Consider the following 11,831-nt stretch of genomic DNA (forward strand, 5'->3'; position numbering starts at 1 on the left):
CGTTTTTCTTAAAGCAAAAAAGCTTTTAAAACGACTTGATTCAAATCCACGGATTTAAAATCGCTAGGCCTACGTTTGATCTGTCACATTTCACGGCTGGTTACCCACCGGCCTGGCATTTAGATAGCCAGTGAGCGGTTTAATTAGCTAGCGAAATCAGAATGGTCTGAAAGTCTCAATTCAATTAGGTCTTCAAACACACTCAATGGCACCGCAGACCAGAGGTGGAAAATTCAATTTATTTGAAGTAACTGGATACCCATTCACTAGTGAGCCAAATGGCCTCCCTCTTGTTATGCGTTGTATATGTTTACGAGCAATTCATTCAGCATCATTACTTTATCTTGAGTGTATCATTAACTGGAGAAATGGCAATTAGACGGCGTGTTAACTGCTGCCACAAAGACTGCATGTTTACCAGCCACTTCACAGCTCGGGCACAAAACATTTTCCCTCTGAACCACATAAATTACAGTGATTGAGTGAAATCACACTCCACTGCATTTGCACTTGTACATTTATTATCATCTTTAATTGCTGCGCTTTCCCTCTAAATATCCCGGAGCTGGTTATACGTGACACAAATGGACTTATAAAGTGAAGCCACCCATGTAGGCTGATGAACGTAAGACCGGCATTCCATCAGAGAAAAGAATGAACCCGTATTAATCAAACCTTTTCTCTTTTGCAAACCTGTTTCTAACTCTCTCTCCGCTCACACAACGCTGTGGCCAACTCATTAGTGGAGGCTTTGGAAATGCTTGTATAGCCATGTGGAGTACAAAGAGTGAAAAGGCTGATCCCTCCTTTTTTTTTTCCTTCTTCCTTTGCTCCCTTGCTCTTGACAAAGTAGAGCCTTGGTGAATAGTGGAGGCAAAGGCAGAGTTGAATAGAGCTGGAGGAATGGGGCTCGCTCATGCAGAGAGCTCTCAGCTCCTCTATACCTGCTCTGGAGAAAAGAGTGGCCAGCTGCTGCTGAGCCTTTTTTCCCCTGACTTCAATAGAGACCTTGTGAAAAGAGCCTGGACAGGGCAGCTGAATAATGAGAGAGAAAGTGAGGAATGGAAGTTAGGTAAGGAAGGAAGGAAAGGGGGGGAATAAAGAGGAGGTTGGTGCGGTGGGGGATTAATTGGGAGCAGAGAGGGTATGTGGGGTTTGCATAAGCACATCGTCGCTAACACCCCTGCTGTGCACGCAGCTCTTGGGGCTGGTGTGTGACAGCGAAGAAGAGCAACTTGGTTTATCATAAAGGAAATTAGCATGCGGTAGTGAAGCGGTTGAAGTCCATTATTTGGGCAGTTCAAAGTGAGAGATTGACTTTGGAGCTGGGATCTGCAAATGGTGGCCAAATCAAGCTCGGCAGGGCGTCTGTTGAAGCTCAAAGAGAATATGAGTCATTTAAAGAGCTTTCCAATGCATGCCAGGTAAAGTAATGATGTGCACACAGAGGGCCTCCCAATTCTTTCTTCTGAAGATTGCCGTGGGTAAAACCCCTGCTTCTATTTTTAGTCAATTTTTGCATCTATCTTCTCCGCTTATTAATCTTTTTTTTCTTTCCACAGCTCCAACCACACTGCTGCGCTGCCACAGCTGCTAAAATGCATGTCAGCTTGTTTTCCTTCCCCGTGCACTTTACATTCATACTCTCCCTTTACCTACGAACTGTTGCTTTACCCTCCTTCCACCGGCTGCAGCTCCTGTTTTTTTCTTTAGTGCCGGTTCCTTTCCTCCTTCCTTTGCTCCCTTACCTGCCCCCAGGCCACTGTTGCTGCTAATAGGATAATGGCTGCCATGTTATGCACACTTAAGACCCACAGAGCAGCGCTGAGGGCTGTGTGCATACATGTGTGTGTGTGTCAATGTGTCTGTGTGTGTGTGTGTGCTTGGTTTGTCTGTTTGGGGGGTGGAGATGGGGATGCAGGACGTCTTTAAAATTATGTAAAATTACTTTGTGGGGATTGCAGGAGGAGTGAATTATCTTTAACGTTTCAGCACCGGGGCTGGGGACATCTGGGTTTTTAGCCCCTGAGGAGCATTTATAAGAGTTTATAGATGTTTTTTTTTTTTTTTTAAACAAACAAACTTGAGTAATTTTTTGAGGTAAGTAAGATGTTGGATAAAAAATCGCTGACACTTCTACAGGCTGGATTCACTTGTTACTGAAGGGTGAACCAAGTGAGATAGAGGCGGATTTATAGGGCACTGAAAATATGTTCCATTTATCTGCTTCTGTTTATTGAAGGAAGAAAAATGGACAATAACTTAAGACCTTGGGGAGCTTTTCTGAATTTCAGCCAGGTGTTTTTTTTTAAGGTGCTTTTTAACCTACATAACAGATGTTTGCTTTTTTTCTGTTCTTAAAGCGACACGGGACAGTTGTTCTCGCAGAAAGACTGTAGGTATGTGTATGATGGGGAATGATTCAAAAGGGGAAACTCTCACTGCTCTCACCTCTGTAAAAGAGCAGGCATGGACACTCATGACACTTTATCATACGCCTACGCTTTAATCCCTTGGAGCTCGAGCTCGAAGAATGCTGGAGTTCAGAAATCCAACCTGACTCCATAAACTCACATATGGGCAAACAAACACATGCAACTTCTATCATCCACACCTGAAGACACATATGAGTTCTGCACATTCCCTGCACACTGCCGCACATGTCAAATTCAAGAATAATAAATCATCCAGCCATCTATACAGCCTTTTTTTTAACCACTAGCCCTACTCAGGATTGCAGCAGGGGTGGGAGCTTTAGTCCATCTCAGCTGTCACAGGTTGTCAGTCTGTCAGGGTCATAAAATATCATTGATGAAAAGATAAACAAATCAGCAGCAGGGCATGCAGCATCGTGCAAATTTGAAACGCTATGCAAACTAAATTTTCCAAAATCAAATTTACCCCATCTTCAAATGTAATAACTTAACATCTCGCATTGCACAACATCTTCACGATCTCTTCCATCTGCCTTGTAGCATTTGGCATGATGCAAAAAAAAAAAAAAAAAAAAAAAGCCACAAAACACCCACGAATTAGTCGCTTCTTGGTGGTTCTGGTTGCTCAACATTCGTCGTAACCATGAACATGCAGCAGATGTCTGCATGTGTGGAGAAGCAGAGACGTTAGATCTGAGCTGACAGTGAGATATGGACATCTGAGGCCCGTGCTGTAAACATCATTTTACTTCAGAGCTGAGCTCATTCAACAGGTTGCATTTATTCCTCGTTAGTTCATTACAGCTGCTGACAGCGACAAACTGTCGTTCAAACTCCCAAACTCTTCAAACTCAAACTCTTCTGGATCTTTTCCACCTCCAACTTAACTCCTGTAGATCAGTTTAACCTTTGGCATTGCAGACACGTCCAGCTGAATTTGTTTTTACCGGAAAGGTGCTGCTACGCGCCAGAGCTTCCTGATGTTTCCCATTCCTGCTCACACACACACACTCCTGTGGTGAATTTGTTGTGCTTATTTAGCGTGGGCACCTCCGGCTGTTGGAGACCAGAAGCGTGACAGGACAGATGCGCCTCAGTTCTGCATATCTAATTCCGAACAGACACTTGCAGTTTCTCTCTGTCCCTTGTTTTCTAACCTGCTCTCTTTGTTTCCCTCGGTCTGTTCGAACTTAGTAATGGTAAAGACTGATGATGCACTAGGAAATGAAATCTTTATAATGACACTTGGCTTTATTTTCTTTTTAAACAGGCATTTTGAGTGTCCCGGCAACTGCCTGTCCCTCATGTAGTGAGACGTCAGTATAATATCCTAATAATAATCACTCGCTTCCAAGTCAAACACACAAAGTTGATTAAAACATGACTATAGCAGGATATTTGCAGTGGAAATCACATTTCGAGTTGAGGTGAGATGTGGAGCCCTTAAGTCTGGCAGTCACCGAGTGGAGCAGATTGATTGCCTCGTCTCACATTTCATCTTGTTTGGACGAGGGCCCCGTCTTACACTATCATACTTAGCTCGAGCAAATTAATTGGAGCTCTTCCTAATGAAAAGGGACATCTATTTGTTGTTGATGTAGTTTGAAAGTATGATTCCATAGTGAAAGTACGGTGTATTTACCTTTTCTGTCTTTCAGATTTTTATGGCCGTGTGTGCCTGCCGTATTGCGTTTCTCCACATGCCCTGCCTGCTATGTGTGTCTGTATACACAGTATGTCAACATGCATGAATGCTTACATGCCGGCATGTGAGGGAACATTTGCTCTGTGAGTTGCAGACCCATTTGCAGGTGTGAAAATGTGCTTGCGTGCCTGCAGACGTGCACAGTCAAATGCAATAATGACACCAATGATTCCTGGAAGAGTTTATTCCGTCTCACAGTGGGTTTTCATCTTTCTCTTCCCTCTTCCTCTTCTTTTTCTTTTTTGTTCTTTTTTTTTTTTTTTTTGCTCTGTTTGACAGTGGATCAGACAGGAAATGCTTGCCTGATTGGAAAGATTAGTGAAGCTTCTGCCAGCTGTCGAAGAAAGATGAGAAGATTAAAGAATGTAAAGAGATACACTCCCTTGCTGTGTGTATCCTTTCTGATTGTTAAAGAGATGGAAAAAATGCTTTGGCTAGGTAATCTGTTCAGCAAATTACAATGGAAACAACAGTAGGCTACAACCACCTTAGCTGCTCTGTCAGGCACAGGCGCTTTGAGCTAAAAAGGCTATTGAAGTCAATATGCTGGTATAATTTTTGGTACCATGCTCACCATTGTTGCCTTAGCGTTTTCAGAGTGCTAACGTTTACCTCAGCCTTTTTCATACATGAACTACAGACAGTGTCAGGGGAATTAGGTCAAGAGTCCCAGCCCTTTGTCAGCAGATTGTCCAGGTTAGAGGCCTGATGACGATGTCTTTTAGGTGAGGGGTGGCACCCAGGCAAAGAGTATTGTATTTAGCACACTGAGTCACTTTCTGTGAATTCTCCAGATGTTTACTGCTGTCATTTTCAAACTAGCTCATTGGACTGTTGGCGGATTAAACCTTTGAATAAAAGTTTAGTGTGATAGTAGTGCTAGTTGACTAGTGACTAGTGAGCAAAGTTGTTAACAGCTCCTCCTGAATATTTATATCAAATTATGATTATAATTATGATTTTTATTTTGGTAATTTGGTTAGTCATAGTAAAAGATAGTACACACTCTGCACCTTTTCTGTGTCTTTCTCAGTTTCACATATCATTGTAGACGACTTTAAGTCCACTTTTTTCTTTCTTCTTATTTGCCTTTTTTCTCCAGATTAACCAGATTTACTTCTGCACTTTGACAGAGCCATTACAACACATAGATTCTTTTAGTTTTCAGGCATTCTTTCATAGATTTGATGCTGTGCTTTGGATTATTGTCCTGTTGCGAGATCCAGTTTCATCCATGCTTTAGCTGTTGGACAGATGACCTCACATCTGCCTGTCTAGAATTCTTTGGTATGAAGAGAACTGCATGGTCGGCTCAAAGACTGCAAGGTGCAGGTACTGTGACTGCAAAATAAGCCAAACTTACCACCCCTCTTTGTCACTGTAGAATAATGGACTAAAAAAACAGTTTAAAATAGACTTATCCCCCATGGTGGACGTCTTTTCTTGATTGACATCGTCTTAAACACACCTAAATGCTCCAGACCAGAAAACCTCTCAGATCTGCTTTTATTGAGACATGTTTAGTTTAGTCTCCCCTCACCAATGTGAAAATAATTAAAAACTTTATATTACGTACAGTTTTTATATATTTTCTTCAAACTTTACAACAATGTACTAGGCCTTGGGAGACAGAGTACCTAGGCTGGCTAAGCATTTGACCTTAACCCTCATTTTTATTAAGTTCAAAGTTGACCTTGAAAAGAAAATTTCAAGAAAACATATGGAGTGTAATATATTATATGAAGGGGCATGGAAAGAGCTGCACGACACACCTTATTATATTATATTTTGTCAATACGACTCACTAGGACGTCACAATGACACCATAACTGGCTGACGTCAACATGCTGTAATAAAAGCGTCATAAAACATCAAAGATTGAGAATATGGCCCTTGCCCTTTAGAGGGAGTTGTGCTCTCTGAGTGCTCTTGTTTGCTGGTGAGGAAGTTGCCTAAAAACTCCAGGCAAGCGCACGTTTACTTTAACACAACTGACCTGAAAACGTAAGAAATGACTTTTCATTCTTTTCCCAAACAGATTAAACAGCCAGCTTAACCTTGTCAAGAAATCTTTTGAAGGCTCTGTATCGCATGACATAAACAACAGATGCCTCAGAATTTCAGATCTGCAGTTCAGCGCTCAGCTTTTCAAATGATTAGAATGAAACAGAAGCTTCATAATGTACTGGAATGTGGAAATGCAGTTTGTCATAGCAGAAACAGCTGCACCTGGAATAAGTCGCTTACACAACCGTCGCACCTGCATGCCCTAGATGTGTTTGGTGTGTGTGCTCGTGTTCAAGAAGAGTGAAAAGGGAGTAAGAAAAACCGCCCCACGGAAAATGAGGGGAGGAAAAAAAAGGAGATTAAGATTTAGAGGAAGTAGACAGTAAAAGAGGTGACAGTTAGACAAATACAAACAGAATAACGTATCGACACGGCGAAGGCTCCATTTTCCTCCTCACTCCCTCTGGGAGTAGCTGTAAAGTTTCTTTTAAAGTGCTTGCAGGATGTTTTCTGAGGCCTCCCCCCTGCTCAGTCCTTTTATTTTCTCTCTGCGCAGTTGCTTTTTCAATCACCCAACAACGCTCTCCTGCATGTCAATGACCTGGTTTCTGTCAGCGTGCGAAGCATTAAAAGCCCTCCTTAAATACTCTTTTCTCACTATTTGGTTTACAGGCCAGTGACGCACAACCAGGAAGACTGTTGTGGTAACAAAGGACAACAAGTCCACGCTTTCTGTTTTTCATTCACATTATTAAGCACGAAATAAACATCTTTCTCCCAAAAGGTGAGAATTTCCTCCCAAGAAAACGGGAAGGTTTCTAGGGTACAACACAATCGCTGAATTGCTGTTTACTTAACATGACGTGCTCGTAATGGGTGAGATAAATTGCCGCTCAGAAGTAGTTGTGTGCGCTCAGAACAGTGATGTTCATTCACAAGGCTCAGCTGCCTTGCAATGCACCGACAGATGGGAAATAAGCCATCATTACCTACTATTGCTCATTTATCTTTAACCGCCTGTATTTAAACATAATTATCTCCATTGCACAGCCCATCAAGACAGGACAACATAGGACATCTGTGTGTATGTATGTGCGTGTGTGCACGTGTGTTCGCGTTCACATGTGCTGCTGAGCCTGGGGACTGCTCGAAAATTGAGATGATGATGTTCCAAGTATTTTTCTTGGTCTTAAATTGTTATATTTTTCACTCTCTCAGTCCAGCACACGCAGCAGATGTTTTCATGTGTACCTCCTTGTTTTTACAGCTTTGTAATAGTCACAGGCCCCTTCTGATAATTCATCTAATGCCCTGCCGTGTTCAGCTTTGGACCGTAACTTCATGCTTGTTAGTGCTGTCTGAAAGAGCAGGTCATTTTGAGTTTAGGGGCTTGTATGATGCCTGTACATATACATTGACAGCCGTTAGTCAGTGGTGCAAGTTCCCTGACCACTCACATAAGCAAAAGCAGCAGACCTGTGATGGAGAATTGCTCCATTTCAAATAAAAGTCCCGGCCACTAGAGTTTTATTTAAGTAAAAGTGCATTGCCTCTTACCCTTGGAAGCAGCAGATGTTGAACAAGATGAACACATGTGGATTTAATTTCTTCAATTTTTATTATTTCTTTATTCTGTCAATTTATTACCAAACTTTATTTGAACCTACACTAGCCAAAAAAAATAAAAAATAAAAAAGTTGGGAGGCTGTGTAAAATAGAAATAAAAACAGAATGCTGTGTTTTGCCAAAACGTATTAAAACATAAACCTGTATTTTTTTCACAATAGAACGTGGAAAACATATTGTACTTTTAAACAAAAAAAGGGGGTCATTTGAATTTGATGGCACATCTAAAAGAAGTTGGAATAAGGGCAACAAAAGGATGGAAAAGCTACAGCACATCTGAAGTACATAACAGCATCAAAAGTCTCTGATAATCTGGAGAAATCTCTGTCTGCATGGGACAAGGCTAAAGATCAATATTGGCTTAATTGACACTGCATTTAAAAAGTTTATTGAATCATAAAGTGTGCTCACTTATTTCTCGTGGGATTGCATAGAAAAACGTTCTTTTTCACATGACTGTATTTATTTCTTTACAGTATTCTTGACATTGCATTTCCTTTCTATGAATGGTTCAAAAGAGCTTGTATGTACTGATGAACTGAAATGAATCATTTCCTCGTAAGTGTGGGATATAACAAACAATTAGCTTTAAATGACTTGTCACCACTAAGCAATCAGGCTTCATTGTGAGGCTCGGTACAGTAAGTCACCCACGGCTTCATAAATGAGCTGTGGTGCTTGTATATAGAATGCTTCACTGGCCACACAGTTTGTTCAATAGGCTTAAAGGAGGAGGCATGTGTGCACAAATGTGTTCAGTGTCTTGCTGGGGCCCAAACCCACAGGTTGGATCCCTATACAAAACAACACAGCCAGAGGGGAAAGCTACCACATGCTCTTGAAGCACAGGTGCAGCTCTGCTGTCTCTCATTCAGCACAAAAAAGAAAAGAACGAAACAAGAACAAAACTTGACCCTGTGACACGCAAACAAACACTGAGGTATGCACCAATGGTGGCCATTCTTTCCTTTTTTTCTGCTTCTCTCTATAACAGTTTCTTACAAAGCTACAAAGCAAACACAGTAGTGGCAGAAATAAGGGTAAACACAGGTTGTTGTGACGTGTGTGTGGTGAGTGACTGACCGTATGCGGTGGACATTCCTGATATTTAGACAGCTTTTTTTTTCTTTCTTCTTGTCGGATGAGATGTTTTAAGAAGCCCAGTCCCCCACCCAGGGCTCACCTGTTGAGCCGACAACCAAACAAATGGCTTCTATTTCTGCTGACACCGACCTTTGACCCCTGGGCTTTGAGCTGCCCTGCAGAGAGGGGCCGGTGGAAGAAGCTTCCTGGTTCAATAACATCTTTTCCCCTGAAGCGGCTAAAGCGCTTAGCTGTTTAACACCTGTGGTTTCATCCCTCTGTGCTCCAACACTGCTATTATCTTCCACATATCTTCACACAAGGCGCAAGTCATTTGTCACGGCTTGTTCTCTGGACATCTGAATGCAACAAAAACTTCTTATTTTTTGTGGGATAATAAGAAGAATCTGTAGAGAGGGCGAGAGGAAGGTAGGTAGGTATTCTTATGCACATCCATACTGTGCATTAAAAAGTGATGTAATTTAGCAGACCATGTGCTCGTTAGCTATTTTGATTGTTTAGTTGTTTTCTAGAGCAATTATCCAGTTAATTAGCTGGAAAGTGTCACCTCCAGCAGGGTGCGAAACAGCATATGAACCACGATGCCAGGCTAATTGACATTCTGACTCCATAATCTGCTAAATAAATGAAACACCCTTACAGAGATGTAAATTATGATGCCTAGATTGCAAAATCCCTCTGTGCTATGTATGTGCTGCAAACAATTATTGATCATTTCAGAGTTGAGAACTTCAAAATTCAGAAGTAAAACAGAAACACAGCAGTGTGGAAGAAGCTACGTTAAACAGTTATGTAGAATACACCAGGCACAGACACACGCACACACAGGTATGTACTGCCAACTTCCACATTTATTGAAGCTTTGAGTTTTGACAGCTGACTCAGTCGTACAGTCTGACAGCTCACGAGCCCAGCTGATCTCTCCTCTGGCCGCCCCTCCCCGTCTCACTATAAAAACAGCGGAGGGAGACCATCATCAGTACATAAACACCATCAGCTGTTCTTACCGGCCTCGCAGCGCCGCCCTGTTGAGCCTTCTGCTGCACTCCTCCCCTGCAGCTGCGCCCGGGGCCACGCCTCCGCCACAAGTTAGTTTGCAGGATGCTAACTTGCAGAGATGTTTACTTGTTGTTGTTTGTTTGTTTTAGCAGTGTGTATTATGTAAGTGCTGTGCATTAAAAGAAGCGAGACAGGTGAGTCTGAACCTTTTTTGTATTGACCATTTCCTATATTTGATCTTTAACCTATAGCATATTTAAACATCAGACATTGACCCAAAGTGCTTTAAATGGTAAATGGCCTGTATTTATATGGCGCTTTAGTCTAGTCCCTGAGGACCCCAAAGCGCTTTACACATCCAGTCATGCACCCATTCACACACTGGTGATGGCAAGCTACATTGTAGCCACAGCCACCCTGGGGCGCACTGACAGACACATTTACATTCCAGGTCAGCCCAGTTTCAAAATACATGAAAAGCTTAAAGGTGTGTGTGGTTGTTGAAACTAATTATTATGGAAAGTAAAAATCTCAGTGATTTCGTGGTCATTAAAAGGTGTTCAGAATTTGCAAATTGATGATGAATCATCTCATAAATCATGACACACTGCTCTGCCGTACTTGAGCTGCCTCCATAGGTTAAAATAATGAGAATCGGTATTGATATCAGCAATACTGGCTGATATCAATACTGATACTGATGTACCACTAGCCTGTATCTGTGGATACAGGTACAGGCTAGTGTACCATTCACTTGTCATGTGCACACCTCGAGTCCAACGTGCACAGCCCATCAGGCTCTAAGCGGGAGAAAATTACTCCACACTCATGCATGAGCGCACTCAATCCGAGGCAGATATTCACTCACCTACGGGTGAGGAACAAACCCCCCGTCTGACCTCATGAATAAAATAAATAATCTGCTTTTTAATGTCTTAGAAGCAGACAGTCTGCACACAGAACTGCCTATTTTTACGCCGGTCACACAGCTTGGTTGTAAGCTTGTTTTTATTTATTTATTTTTTTAAGGTGAGCTTTACAGCTTTCTCTTCACTCCACAAATCAGCAGCAGTGCTTCAACGTGTGCCGCTGCGTGACTCCTTTTCAGAAACCTTGACGGAACGCACGCTGTTTTCTTTCACACATAAGGTGACGTAGTTTAGCCGCACAAACAACCTCACTTGCTGTACATTCACTTGCAGAAGCCCATTAAAGTGTGCGGATGCACAAGTGCACACAAGCGCACACACGTGTAAAGATATTGAATACATTTAGATAGCTATGGCGTCATGCGCAAACAGACATTCTGTAAGAGTCATAAAACATTTGTATGACTCCTGATTCAGATTGAGAAACCCTGCGCTGGAACAGTTGGGCTCTGTGAGTTGCAGCATACCACCAGGAACACGTAACGGCTTGTATCAAGCTGATACAGATGGAGAGAAATGCTGCAATCCAAGACTGTGCTGCCAAACGCTGCTACAAACAACAGCAGCAGCACCTGCTCGAAATCTGGGGAGCGAGTGGCGTGTAATGCCTTGGCTTCGGAGTGGATGTCTGCATATGTTCTTTCAGGAGTGATCGTGATGAAACAGGGCTAGTATTAGGTCATCACTTCTCCTGGCGTCTCTACAGCTGCTGGGCTTGACTGGTGGAGACATGTCCACATATGGAGGTTCTTGCTGCTCTCAAAATATTTTATACTAACGACGTTTTGTGCTGAACTGGAACCAGAAAATACCACTTTTTGCTTTCAAAGGGATCAGTAATAAACTTGTTATTAAGGTGGTTGGTATGGACTCTAATGTTGCACATTGTATGAATGGACACAAATTTGATTTTCAAAGATTTTTAAGAATAATTTCAGATTTTTTTTCATTAGATTTTTATTTTGTGTCTTCTTCAGTAAATAGACAGTGAGAAAAATATGCAGATTGCCAAATAAATGCATTTTC

The sequence above is a fragment of the Astatotilapia calliptera genome, chromosome 5, assembly GCF_964374335.1.
Source record: "Astatotilapia calliptera chromosome 5, fAstCal68.1, whole genome shotgun sequence".
Lineage (NCBI taxonomy): Eukaryota > Metazoa > Chordata > Actinopteri > Cichliformes > Cichlidae > Astatotilapia > Astatotilapia calliptera.